We start from the raw sequence: 15100 nt of genomic DNA on the forward strand, positions 1-15100 counted from the left end.
TAAATCCAGCATGGACGTCTGGCATTTCTCGCTCCATATATGTTAAGAGCCTTTGTTGTAAAATCTTGAGCATTACTTTACTTGCATGGGATATTAAGGCAATAGTTCAATAATTCCTGCATTCCCTGGGATCCCCTTTCTTTGGAATTGGGAAGTATATCCAGTCTGTGGGCCATTGTTTAGTTTTCCATATTTGTTGCCAAATTTTTGTCAACATTTGGACAGATTCAGTCTCAGTAGCTTGTAGCAACTCTATTGGTATGCCATCTGTTCCTGGTGATTTGTTTCTTCCAAGTATTTTAAGTGCAGCTTTCACCTCGCATTCTAAAATTTCTAGTTCTTCATCAAATGGTTCCTCCATGAATGAATCTGTCATCCTTGCATCTCTTTTATAGAGTTCTTCAATGTATTGCTTCCATCTTCCTTTTCTTTCATCTCGGTCAGTCAGTGTGTTCCCCTGTTGATTATTCAACATCCCTACTCTTGGTTTAAATTTTCCTTTAATTTCTCTAATCTTTTGGAATAGGGCTCTTGTTCTATATATTGTACATATCTTGTATATACATTGTTCTTGTTCTTGTGTGGGGTTATAAACTTGCATTTTTGGCTAAAATATGGGTGGCTTTATTATCCTCTTGTTCTTTGTTGATATATTTGTTTGTGGATGTTGTATTGATTAACTAAAATACCAAGCAATGCTTTATTTTGTTTACATTTTTCTGTTGTATTTGTTTTGGTATTATGTTAATCATTTTGGGTTTCCTTATAGAGGGAAACACAGGGTGCAAATAAAATGACAGTGACAGTGATTATGATGATGCAAACCTGAAAAGTGCATTTTATGGGCAAAAATAGAAAAATGTGGTTCACCTAGCTTAGATGAAATTAGGTTAAGAACTCAGGATACAACTTCATTGCACAAAAACATCTGGAAGGACAGAGTTGTTATTAAGATTAAAGACAATACAAGGCCATGGCCATTAGCAAATGCAGGCTAAATATCAGATAATGCAGGGGTTCTCAAACTTTCTACCCCCAGGGTTCACTTAAGGCACCTGAAAATTACTGAGGCCAACCATTCACAGAATGGTAGTTCATGGGCAGAGCCAGTCACAAAATCATAGCAGGTAGTGACAGAGTTTGGCATAATCATAATCTTCATGCATGTAACTTTCCATGAGTAGTCAGGAGGCAGAGAGATTGGTGCCACTACTGACTATAGCCCCAACTTGTCCATTCTGTCTGGTCTATACACACTGAGAACACAGTATAAGTGGTGTTTTTGTGTGAATAGTCATTGCACAGAAGGCAAACTCACCCCCTACCCTCACCCCCTCACTTTGCCAGGTACATGCACACTGCACAGTGATCTCACATTAATTTCCATGAAACTAGCATTGGCGCTGGATACATTGCTGTTATGTATATATTCTGAGCCCCTTAGTTGTGGTCAGGAAGCATTTTTTTCTCCCCTAAGATGAGGAGATTATGGGCATACTACCCTGAACACGTCCAATCTCGTCTGATCTGAGAAGCTAAGCAGGGTGAGGCCTGGTTAGTACTTGGATGGGAGATCGCCTGGGAATACCAGATGCCGTAGGCTTAGAGGAAGGCAATGGTAAACCACCTCTGAAATACCTCTTACAATGAAAACCCTATGAATACATCCAAAAAGAGATTCATAGGGTCGCCATAAGTCGTAACTGACCTGAAGGCATATAACAACAAGAAGATGAGGCGAAGACTTCCCCTTTTGGAATATCAAGAACTGCTAAACCCTAGCAAACTGGAATTGTGGCCGCAGGTGAATAGCTTTATTTACTTAAGAGCAAAAGGCAAACACGCAACATATTACTTTCACTTTTGTAACTGGCATTGCCCTTTCAAATAAGCTGTTAGGCCCAAGCAAAAGGAATGTGGCATCACCAACTGATCAACATGTTTCACAATGTGGGTTGACATGTTTCACAGACAATGTGTCAGTAACAGCCACCGTTACCATATGTGAATGATGCACTGGTAGTGACCGAAGCCTAATAATGAGCAGAGTTTGTACAGCACAGTAATTGGGGGTGGGATGATAAAAGGAGGCAATGAATGTATACACCATCCTAAAACTCTTTGGCCATAGTGGAGACAGCTGTGTAGATGCAACCCTAAGACTACAGTTTAAAAAATAAAAATCTTGCTGCTGAAGCAGGGGAGGGGCAGGAATCATGTCAACAAGGAGCAACAAGAAAAAATGCAAAGCTGGTTTGCTCATTCTAATAACTTGATGTAAGGAAATAAGGGCCAAATTAAGTTACAGAAATTATGTGCAACTTCACTAACTTCAGTTAATTTGATCCAAAGGCTGCTACAGCTGCCATATTTGGAAGGAACAAAACACTTCTATGCATAGACCCCCAGGTCCAATGTTGACCAGCAATAGTAACTGGATACAATTGAGAATGGTGTGCTTCGTATTCTTTTGTCAAACAGAAACAAACAGGTGTATTTTGGGAAAACAGGACCAAATACTGGACAACATATGTGACAGTTCAGGAGGCTAGGGAAATCAGTACACCAGGCTACATAAACTACTTAGGACAAACAAAAATACTCATTAAACATGACCAATCAGAGAGTGTGAAGAATTGTGATCTGATGAAAGACAAATGTGAAATAGCTCATATGAGTAAGCAGATTGGCTGGCAATAGCACACCTACCCATGGATTTCTGGGGGGGAAAGCCTGAGGCTCCCACCCCACCCTCAGCAGTGTGTGTGTGTGTGTGTGTGTGTGTGTGTGTGCACATCACCATCACCGTCACATAGTTTAGAAAGTACTACATGACTATATTTCTGTATGAAATGACTAAATATTAAAAGTAAAAATCAGCAACAGCCTAGCAATCCTGCTAATAGCTATTAAAAATGGAATAACATAGAAAATGAGTAACTGCAACCATAACACAGGTCAGGACATGGCATTACTTGGAACATGGTATTACTTGGGCAGCAGCGAATTACAGTTATGTTGGATTATGGGGAAAACACTCTGTACTCACTTAGAGGCAAAATTAAGGGATGAAGGTCACAATGTTTATGATTGCCCAAATGGGGGTGGGATAGAACCAGACAATGAAAGTGCAGGGGAACATGATAATCATTCAGAGAGGCCAAGACACCATAGGGAAAAACAGACATGTCATGGACATTTGGAAAGAGACACCAAAACCTTTAAGCTAAGATGAACTGGAGCCAGGGAAATTCTAGAATTCTGCTCAGTTTGGATTTGGTACTGAATTTTCCATTAATTTGCTTATTCTCTAGTGCTGCAGATCAGATTTTTATGTACTGATTTTCTGTGGCTATCTTTGAAAACAGATTATTTTTTTAAAAAAGATCCATCTCTAAAATAGTATTAAGAATGATAATTTCATTGATATTTCCTTTCGTTTTAAAATATTTATCAATATTAAGATCAATTTTTTTGCGAAGGTAAGTACAGATTGGTAAAAGCAGCTGCTAGCACACAAAGAACAAACTTAAATCAATACTGGCCTGTTAGGTCAATGGAATGCTTTTGAACCAGCACCAACCAACAGATCCCATCCCTAGCTAGAGTGCTGAGTTTTAAAAGAGAGCATGGATATCGTAGGCATAACAGAAGCCTGGTGAAATGAAGAGAACCAGTGAGGTATGGTAATCTCTGGATGCAAGTTGTATAGGAAAGGTCAAGGAAGGGTATACTGGAGGTGGTGTTGCTGTATATGTCAAAGAGGACACAGAGTCCAACAAGCTAGAAATTTCCAAAAGGAAAGACACCTCCACAGAATCCCTGTGAGTGGCGATTCCAGGACCCAAAAGTAATTTTGTATTGGGAATGTACTGTCACTCTCCTGAACAAAATGTTCAGGGTGATCTTGAGAAGGGTTTATTTATTTATAAAATAAAATCAGTGGAATTCACAAACATTCCCCCCCCCCATGGACCCCTTTGCTGATGGTCTTGGTGTACCACTAACTGATTTTTCTGCCTATTGAAGCATTTGTACTGTAGGGGCTGTATGATTGTTAAATGTATTTTTATTGCTTCTTTTATTTCTTAAATATTGTATTTTATTGTATTTAATATGAGAAATACAATATAAGAAATACAATTAAAAATAAATATGAATATTTGATGGATGCAGTCTTCAACCACAAATCCACACATACACTATGGACCACATGAATGAAGCTCATGGACCACTGGTGATCCATGGATCACAGTTTGGGAACAACTGGTTTAGATCATTTCTGTACCACTCTACATTCTGGGGTAGGGATAGGGGTCTCTAAGTGCTTCAAAGCATATTTTAAAACATCAGAAATACAACACCATAAAATGTCAGCACAGAATATGCCAAATGAAATGCAAAATACAAAAATAAAAATGCAAATTTTAAAGTAGCATAATGAGCAGCAAAACAAAACATTCCCTTAAACTTTGGGAAAAATATTACAAGTAAAAATCAAATACAAAAATATGATAGAAATAATAATAATAATAAAATTTTATTTGTTAGTCGCCTATCTGTCCGAATTAACGGACACTCTAGGCGACTTACAGCAGCATAATAAAATACAATACACAATTCAACCACATTCATCAATTAAGCTATTTATTTATTTATTTATTATTTCAATTTATATACCGCCCTTAGCAGAATAGCTCTCAGGGCGGTGAACAAACAAGATAAAATACAATATATCATAATAAAAATCATAAAAACATATACAAACAAACAACAAAAAAAACTACAAAAACACAATACGACAAAAATTAAAAATACGGATTAAAAGATTAAAATGGTTAAGAAAATTAAAATGCCTGGGAGCATAAAAAGGTCTTTACCTGGCGCCGAAAAGATAAAAGTGTAGGCGCCAGGCGTACCTCTTCGGGGAGGCTGTTCCACAACTCAGGGGCCACCACAGAAAAGGCCCTAGATCTAGTAACCACCCTCCGGGCTTCCCGATGGGTTGGTACCCGGAGGAGGGCCTTAGATTCTGAACGAAGTGAACGGGTAGGTTTGTATCGAGAGAGGCGTTCCACAAGGTATTGAGGTCCCACGCCGTGTAAGGCTTTATAGGTAAGAACCAGCACCTTGAATCTCGCCCGGAAGCAAATAGGAAGCCAGTGCAGACGCGCCAAGACAGGTGTTATATGCGAAGACCGACTGGTCCTCGTCAGTAGTCTGGCAGCTGTGTTCTGCACCAGCTGAAGCTTCCGAATTGTCTTCAGGGGCAGCCCTACGTAGAGCGCATTACAGTAATCCAATCTTGAAGTTACCAGAGCGTGAACAACGGAGGCGAGGTCGTCCCTGTCCAGATAGGGGCGTAGTTGGGCTACCAGACGAAGATGGTAAAACGCATTCCGTGCCACCGAGGCCACTTGGGCCTCGAGAGACAGGGAAGAGTCGAGAAGAACCCCCAAACTACGTACCTGTTCCTTCAGGGGGAGTGTAACCCCATCCAGAACAGGGTTAACATCCACCATCTGAGCAGGGAAGGCATTCACCAACAATGTCTCGGTCTTGTCTGGATTGAGTCTCAGTTTATTAGCTCTCATCCAGTCCATTATCGCGGTCAGGCAACGGTTCAGCACATCAACAGACTCACCTGAAGAAGATGAAAAGGAGAAATAGAGCTGCGTGTCATCAGCATACTGATGGCAACGCACTCCAAAACTCCTGATGACTGCACCCAGCGGCTGCATGTAGATGTTGAAAAGCATGGGGGACAAAACCGACCCCTGAGGGACTCTGCAATGGAGAGTCCATGGTGTCGAGTGATGTTCCCCAAGCACTACCTTCTGGTGACGATCCGCGAAGTAGGAGCGGAACCACTGCCAAGCAGTGCCCCCGACACCCAACTCCGCGAGTCTCCTCAGAAGGATACCATGGTCGATGGTATCAAACGCCGCTGAGAGATCAAGGAGAATCAACAGAGTCACACTCCCCCTGTCCCTCTCCCAACACAGGTCATCATACAGGGCGACCAAGGCTGTTTCGGTGCCAAAACCGGGCCTGAAACCGGATTGAAACGGATCTAGATAAGCTAACATCAAAAACATCACTTAATACATCAAAAACTAATCTAGCTCGAAATTCCTGTAGGCCTGCCTGAATAGCCAGGTCTTTAAAGCTCGGCAAAAACTCATCAGGGAGGAGGCATGTCAGAGGTCGTAGGGGAGAGAATTCCAGAGGGTGGGAGCCACTACCGAGAACGCCCTCTCTCTGGTCCGCACCAGCCGAGCTGTTTTGACCGGTGGGACTGAGAGGAGTTCCTGCGTGGCTGATCTTGTAAGGCGGCTTAATTGGTGATACTGGAGGCGGTCCTTTAGATAAACCAGGCCAAAACCGTATAGGGTTTTAAAGGTCAATACCAACACCTTGAATTGGGCCCGGTAAACCACTGGTAGCCAGTGAAGATCTATCAACACCGGGGTGATATGTTCCCAGCGACGGCTACACGTAATCAAGCGTGCCGCCGCATTCTGTACCAGCTGGAGTGACACATATTACAGCAGAGGTGAGCAATATCTGGCCTTACAGATGTTTTTGGACTCCAACTCCCATCAGCCCCATCCCAGTCATCATGGCCAATGATCAGGGATAATGGGAGGTGCTGTTCAGCAACATCTGGAGGGCCACAGATTCCACAATCCTGTGTGAAAGCATCATTAGCAGCTAAACAAAATATCTAAAGTAATAGTTAAAGAAAATCACCAAAGTAGAAGCTGCACCTACATTTCCCTCCATAGCAATGTTTCCCAAACACATCCTTAGTACTCTCCCACATACAAACCTCGCTCTCAGCCATTCCTACCAACCATCCCCAGCCAACCACTTCTCAGAAGGCGAAGGTTTGGTTTGGACCCTAAACATAATTTACAACCAGAAACTTCATCCACCTCCATTTAGAGCATTACACAAACAGCAATAAGTTTATGGTTCCAGGATATGGTCTGAAAGCATATGAGGTCACCACCTGGCTAAAATGAAGCAGGCCTGGGTCTGGTCAGTGCCTGGATGAGAGACCACTTGGGAACCACATGTATGCCACCTTGGGTTCCTTGATGAAAGAAGGTGGGGTATAAATATAAATAAATAAGTAAATCTCCCTCCCTGTCTCCTACCCAGAGCAGACTTTATATCAGTTTAGTCTGTCCCACTGAGTGGGATTAAGCACAAACACACAAAAGCTTTACAACCCAGACTCTCACTCTGGGCAGCAAAACACACAATTTTACTTACTGCCAAATAAAGAATAATCCACTTTCTGCTCACTTTCTCCTACTGGATAATAATTCTACCATGCAAAATTAAAGTGGGTTACACCCTCGTAGTAACCGTGAAGGGGTGACCCTTCCCTACAGGAGCGCTGTTATCTAGTCTGTGGGCAGGGATGCAAGTCAATTAGCTGTGTCTGTTTCCACTCTCCTCCTCCTCTGGAATCTGCTCTGACTCAGCTATAGCCTCTCCGAGGACAAGGTTGGTTAAGAGATGGAATGGCCTCTCCCCTGTCTTTGTGCTGCTTACCTCTGGCCAAAATCAGAGCAGGTCAGTGTCTTGAAATAAAGGAAACATCCAAAGGAGGAAGTGTCGTAGTAATGGGTGACTTCAATTACCCTCACATAGACTGCGTAAATGTCTACTTACCCTAAATGACTGGCATAGAACAGTGGGTCACAGAATCAATTAGAGAAGAGGTGACTCTGGACTTAATCCTAACTGGCACCCAGGACCTTGTGCAAGAGGTAAGTGTTGTTGAATCAATTGGAGATAGTAACCACAGTGCTGTCAAATTCAAATATATATATATGTATGTGGACAATTGCCAAGAAAGTCTGACAGAGTTACATTTGGCTTCAAAAGAGGAAACGTCTCAAAAATGAGGGAATTGGTAAAAGAAAGTTGAAAAGGAAAGTCAAGACGGGCAACAATAGATGCTCAGGTAGGATGTATACCGCAGGCTAGGAAAGGCCAGGAGGATACCAGCATGGTTACAAGTAGAGTTAAGGATTCTATTAGAGACAAGAATTCTTCTTTCAGAAAGTGGGTTTTGCCCAAATGAAAACAAAAAGAAGCACAAACATTGGCAAAAGAAATGCAAGCAGACAATGAGATGGTAAAAAATCCAAAGAACATATAGCTAAAAACATCAAGACCTACAATAAAATACATTAGAAGTAGGAAACAAGCTAGGGAGATATTTGGACCTTTGGACAATAAGGGAGTCAAGGAGGTGCTAAAGGCGGAAAAGGATATTGCAAAGAAGCAGAATAAATTATTTGCATCTATCTTCATTGCAAAATATGTAGGTCAGCTGGCTGTGCCTGAACTAGGTCTCTAAAGAAGGGAGTCCAAGGAACTGATGAAAATAGTGGTGACAAGAGACTAAGTCCTAGAACCTACTGACAATTAAAAACAAACAAATTGGACAGTCCAGATGGAATCCACCCAAGAGTTTCAAGAGAACTCAGATGTGAAGCTGCTGATCTTCTTACAAAAACATGTAACATTCCTAAGATCATTGTAACACCAGTTTTTAGAAAGGAATATAAAGGCTCTGGGAAATTATAGACCAATTAGCTTAACATTTGTTCTGGGAAAACTGGTGGAAAACATTTTTATTGCAAATTAATTATGAAAAGGGGAAAAACAGGAAAGGAAAAAAGAAAGGAAAAACCCATCAATGGAAAACATTGTAAAAGAGCATACAGATGAACAAGTCTTGCTGAAGAAGAACCAGCATGGTTTATGCAAAGGTAAGTCCTATATAACTAACCTTTTAGAGTTCTTTGAGAATGTCCATGTGGCACATGGATAGGGGTGATGTGCACTTAAGACTTCCAAAAAGCTTTTAATAAAGTCCCTCATCAAAGACTCCTGAATAAGCTTAGTTGTCTTGGGATAGGGCAGATCCTCTTATGAACCAGAAACTGGTTAAAGAACAGGAAGTAGAGAGTTGGAATAAACTGACAGTTCTGACAATGGAGAGAAGTTAGAAGTACCCAAAGCTGTGAATTGAAGTTGGTGCTTTTAAACTTCTTTATACATTATCTGGAGCTAGGGGAGAGCAGTGAGGTGGTCAAGTTTGCTAACGTCACAAAATTGTTAAGAACAGAAAAGCAGTTGTGAGGAGCTCCAATAGGGTATATCCAGATTGGACATTAAATTAATGAACATTAAATTAATGAACATTAAAATGGCAAATGCGCTTCAATGCAAGCAACTGTAAATGATGCATGTTGGGGCAAAAAGTCCTAACTTCACATATACGCGGTAACTGACCAGGAAAGAGGTCTTAGGACCATGGTGAACAATGAAAATGCCAACCCAGCGTGAAAAAGGTGAATTCCATGTTAGGGATTGAAAATAAAACTGCCAATATCATAATGCTGCTGTACAAATCTACAGTATGACCTTAAGAGCAATACTATGTACAATTTGGTCACCACGCCACAAAAAGGATATTGCAGAACTAGAAAAAGTGCAGAAAAGGACAACCAAGATTATCAAAAGGCTGGAACAATTCCCCTGTGAGGGTTCTTAGTTTAGAAGAAATGACAAGGGTGTACAAAATTATGCATGGTGTGGAGAAAGTGGATAGTGAAAAGCTTTTCTCCCGCTCTCATAATACTAGAACCTGGGGTCATCCAATAAAGCTGACTGTTGAAACATTCAAGACAGGGAAAAGGAAATAACTGCATACACCACAAGCTATAGTGAATGCTGCCAACTTGGATGGGTTTAAAAGGGGATTAGACAAATTCATGGAGAAATGGGCTATCAATGGCTAGTACTCATGAGGGCTATGTACTACTTCTAGTACTGGAGGCAGCAAACCTCTGAATACCAGTTGCTGGGCAGCACAACTGGAGATACTGCTGTTGCATTAATGTCCTGCTTGCAGGCTTCCCATAGGCATCTGGATGGCCATTGTGAGAACAGGATTCTGGGTTAGATGGGCTTTTGGTCTGTTCCAATTGGGCTGATACATTTTTATTATGTAGATGTAGCCTAGTGGGATGCCTTGCAGTAGAACCTGGGAAGGAAACAACAATAGTACACAATGTATGGCACCACTCTAGGTGTTTAGAAAATTAACACACCTTGCATCTGAGACAAGTTCTAGGAGCCCTAATCACCATTACATGTTCAAAGGAGCTGCCCATAAACCTACAACTAGTCTTTGCTGCTATTTCAATATGAGGCAGCTGCATTTTCCCAACAGTTTTCAGCTCTGCTATGTTTATAGACAGCAGCAGAACAATTGGGACATTTTCCTTTACTACCAATATCATCTTGCCTAGATTTAGAGCTATGGTTCAGATGCAAAATGATAATTCTCAGACACAACAGGAATGTTTTGCTTCTTTTGATTACTGCATTGGTTCCTTGTATCACTCCTTGGCACCTGTTGCCCAGGCTGAATGATGGAGCACTACTGAACAGCACAATAAAAAATGAGCAAGATATTAAAGAAGATGAAATACTGGTGTTTTGTTTTTTTAAAAAATGGCCAGTATTTTCATGTGACAGAAGCAGAGAAACAAAACTTCAGGCACCCAGTAGATACTTGCACCTAAAAAATGAGCCTAGAAACTGGCACCAGAGTTGCTGAAAAGAGCAGGATGCCACTTTCTCCATCTCCCATGTGTCTTATTGGGTTTAACAGGGGGTTGATTTTTCGTCTGCACTATTATAATATATTCCTCCCAAATCTGATGTGTGTGAGATTAAATCATTAGCAGCATACAGCCATATCATTCAATTGCCACTAGGTAATTTGGGTATTTAAAACTTCTGCCATTTAATAACCTTTGTATATTTCTGTGACATATAGCAGATTTGTGCTGTTGGTGTTTTCAGACTTTTAAGTCTCAAAACTTTCTCAATGAAAAGAGCAAGGTCAGTAACAGTGAAGAAGCTATCCACAAGACAACTTGTTCAGCATTAGTGAATTGATTCTTCCTTTGCAATATACAATTGCAACTGAGTGCTGGGTATGTTTCAAGACACATGCTTTAGTTTGAAGACCAAGAGCAATGAACAACAGTCCAAACCTTCCACCCCCACCCATGTCAACTTAGAATGCACCCAAGAACATGCACCATAATTCTTTGCAATCTGCAGGAATTCTAAAACATACGTCCAGGAGTTCTTTGCCAGGCAGCTTGACATGTTACATTCTATATCCATCACACTAATTCCTGATCCACACATGATCACAACAACAATTCCCCTATAATGTATTTCCACATCAAAGCTGGCAATGTTTTAGGTAGGTAATATGCTGGCAAAGTAACCTTGTTATGCACTACATGCATGAGGTTTCTCCATCTAGACATTGTATCCAACATTAGTCATACCAGTGTAGAACTGAGTTAGTTACAACCCATTACCATAAGACAACAAATCATTTCAACCAAGGCTACTATGAATCAGATGGGTGTTAGCTGCTCCTATTGTAATATCATCACTCAACCCATTGTGCTGTATCATGAAGATGCTACATCAACACAACAGTCAGGGTGCCAACCGCTCACAGATTTGTTTCCATATTTAAAGCAGACATACCAAGCAAAGGAACAGATGTCCCCACAGTTCCAGCTCTATGTTGCTGCTTTTAAAAAGTATTATGATGTCTACATCTTCCGCTTTGGTATTTTCACTGCTTTTTCTGCTATAATGTTTTGAGGACTAATGTGAAATAATAATTAGGTCCATAGAGCTTGGAGGGCATTAAAGCAAAGGCGGTATAAAGCTTGACAGACAAGGGTTGAGGGATATTCCTTTCTTCACTTCTGAAAGGTGGAAAGTTTCCTACATCTTCAGCTTTATCCTTTCATATGGGCTTGGGGTTCTCGAGACCTGGTAAAGTAAGGCCTAGGGGAAGGGGATTAAAATAAGTGGTTTTATTTAGAACTGTAGCTCACATGGATGCATGCAAAATGCTTTCCTGTGACTTTCAGATTTTACATTTTGTCATATTAGCATTTTTCTTATGATATATAGCTTAGACTAGCACAGCTGGCATGAACAGCAATATGTATACAAAAAGCAGAAACTGTGGAATACCCACTGCAAGTCTGCTTTGCATTTGGCTGACTTCTGCAGATTCTGCTTGTGACTCTCACAGAATTAGGGCAGAATCACACGTTATGCTGGGCACGAGGCTGCCCTTGAAAACAGAATCCCCAGGTAGTAGCTCTTGTCATGATGTCACTATGCTGTGCACTTCCCTGCCATCTTCTTTGCGTCATTTGCTGTTTATGTGTCAGTTTTATTCATGCTTTTGGGAACCAGTTTCTACTTTTTTGCATTCTTTCTGGCTTCTGTGCCTCCCTTCTCACTTTTTTTGATATTGCCCTAGCCTTTGCAAAATGTTTCTCCCATGGCTATAGACTGCAGAGGGAAAGTGGTAATGGCAGATTAATGGGTTTTTTAGGCAGCCCATCTGCCATCACTCTGGTTGCATTTCTGGGCCCAATTTAAAGCACTGGTTGTTATCTTTAAAGCTCGAAATAGTTTGGAACGGGTTATTTGAAGGGTCATCTGTGCCTGTATTAACCTGCCCAGGCCCTAAGATCAGCCACAGAGGCCACACTCACAGTCCTACCAGTAAGGTCAATAAGATTGGTGGGCACAAGAAACAGTCTTTTCAGTGGTGGTCCTTGTGAGGCGTCCTTCCCTGGCTCTCCCTGTCAGGTTCCTACCTGCGCGTGGCTACTGCCTGTCACTAGGCACCACCAGGGACTCCACCAGTCCGGACTGTCCTCTCTCTTATGGTTTCTCTCCCTGCTCTAGCACAGATCTCAACAGATCCCCCTGCTAGGCAACCACTAGTAACGTCCCAATACTAGTATTCCCAGAGACTCTGAATACTGGTATTGTTATTCTCTTCACCGCTGCCACCATTTGTTACAGTTCCCCTTCAGCCTTGGTCATTACCTTACCCTCCCTTCTGGTCTGTGAAACCCCAGCCAAGGATCAGGCCTTTGGTAAACCAAATTAAGTATTTATTACAGATAACAAAGCTAACAAGATTAACAAGATTTCTTCTTAAGGCACATAAGCATATGGTTTTACTCAATACTAATCCGAACTCCACCTCCCTCCTGGCAAACAACTCTCTAAACCCCACCAAGCAACCCACTCAGTTCTCTTCTCCCCCCCAGATTCCACTCTCACTCTTCCTTTTATACATTCAGCCATTTTAAACACTCAGCCAATCATCTCGCATTCTACTGCCCATTCACTCCCCCTCTTTCACTCCACTTACCATGTATCTTCTAAACAACCAACACTTACCATATATACATTAATATAGGAACATCACATTGCCCCCCCCCTTAAAACAACGGCAGAGTATTATTCCTGTTCCAGGATTTATACGTCGCGTTAACAAATAAAAGTCTCTATGGGGAAAATGTCTTTCTTTGTTCCTCCGTCTGGTCACGTCACTGCAGTCCCAGCCACTTGCCTGGAAAGTCCATCAGCCAGTACATTGTCCTTGCCTTTTATGAACTGGAAGCCCACTTGATAGTCCTGTAGGGCCCAGGACCACCTCTGCAGCATAGTGTTATGGTTTTTCATAGTCTGCAACCATAACAAGGCCCGATGATCCATAGTCACTGTGAATCTTCGTCCCCACACGTATGGGCGCAACTTGTTCAGTCCCCACACAACCGCTAGGCACTCCTTCTGGACCAACGAATAGTTTTTCTCCCTCGGTGTCAGCTTGCGACTCAGATACGCCACTGGATGTCTGGTGCCTTCTCTCTCCTGTAGCAAGACGACTCCCAGCGCCAGGTCCGACGCATCTGTAGCCACGATGAATGGTTTCTCATAGTCTGGTGCTATTAATATGGGTCCTTGGCACAAGGCTTGCTTCAGTAGATCAAAAGCCTTCTGACATTCATCCGTCCATACCACACGCTCAGAACACTTCTTCTTTGTTAATTCATGCAAGGGGGTTGCTATTTCCCCAAAATTTCTCACAAATTTCCTATAAAATCCAGCCACACCCAGAAATGCCCTTACTCGTTTTTTGGTTAAGGGGATCGGCCACGCTTGTATTGCCTCCACCTTGCTCCATAAGGGGGTGATTTTCCCACTCCCCACCTTATGTCCTAAATAGATTACTTCCTTTAGTCCAAACTGGCATTTCTTAGCTTTTATTGTGAGGCCTGCTTTTCTTAAGCCTCCAATACTGTTGTCAGGTGTTGGACATGCTCAGGCACCGACTTGCTAAAAATGGCCACGTCATCGATATAGGCCACTGCAAAATCTGACATGCCTCGCAACACAGTATTGATTAGCCTCTGAAATGAACTTGGTGAGTTCCTTAGTCCCATGGGTAAGGTCACAAACTCATATAACCCATCTGGTGTACTGAAGGCAGTTTTGGCTCTGGATTGCTCGTCTAGTTCCATTTGCCAAAATCCTTTACAGAGATCTAGTGTAGAGATAATGGTTGCTGCCCCCAATAACTCTAACATTGCGTCTACCCTAGGCATAGGATACGCATCTGGGACAGTAATTTTATTGATTAGCCGATAATCAATGCAAAACCTGGTCGTTCCATCTTTTTTCGGAACCAGGACAATACTTGAGGCCCAGGGACTGATGGATTCCCTGATCACTCCTAATTCCAGCATATCTTCCACCTCCCTTTTGATCTCATTCAAAACTTTCCCATTCACACGGTACGGAACAGATCTGATTGGGGCATGATCTCCAGTATCAATGGAATGTATAACTATACTGGTTCGGCCAGGTTTGTTGCTAAAGAGATTCCTATAGGTTTTCAAAACTCTCAGAATCTCTTCTTTTACTTCCTCCTTCACCTCCTCTGACCATTCCACTTGATCTACCCCTCCTTTGTCTTTGCTTTCCTGTACCAAATCTGGAAGTTCAGGCCCACTTCCCTCAGGGAATAAGGTAACTTGCAACACCTGTGCATCCCTGGTATGGTAAGGCTTCAACATATTTACATGAACCACTTTGCTTTTGTTTAATTGGTCTGTGGTAATTACATACGTCACTGTGTCAAGCCTTTCTCTGA

At 41.9% G+C, this 15100-nt stretch overlaps 1 protein-coding gene and 1 pseudogene across 1 annotated transcript in view; one reads left to right on the forward strand and one right to left on the reverse strand.

Annotated features, from left to right (window-relative positions):
• CACNG4 (calcium voltage-gated channel auxiliary subunit gamma 4) overlaps window positions 1–15100 on the reverse strand; it is a 125971-nt gene that overhangs the window by 96550 nt on the left and 14321 nt on the right. The gene's annotated exons all lie outside the window — the stretch shown is intronic.
• On the forward strand, window positions 1485–1603 carry LOC133382538 (5S ribosomal RNA; annotated as a pseudogene).

Source organism: Rhineura floridana, chromosome 3, assembly GCF_030035675.1.
Source record: "Rhineura floridana isolate rRhiFlo1 chromosome 3, rRhiFlo1.hap2, whole genome shotgun sequence".
Taxonomy (NCBI): domain Eukaryota; kingdom Metazoa; phylum Chordata; class Lepidosauria; order Squamata; family Rhineuridae; genus Rhineura; species Rhineura floridana.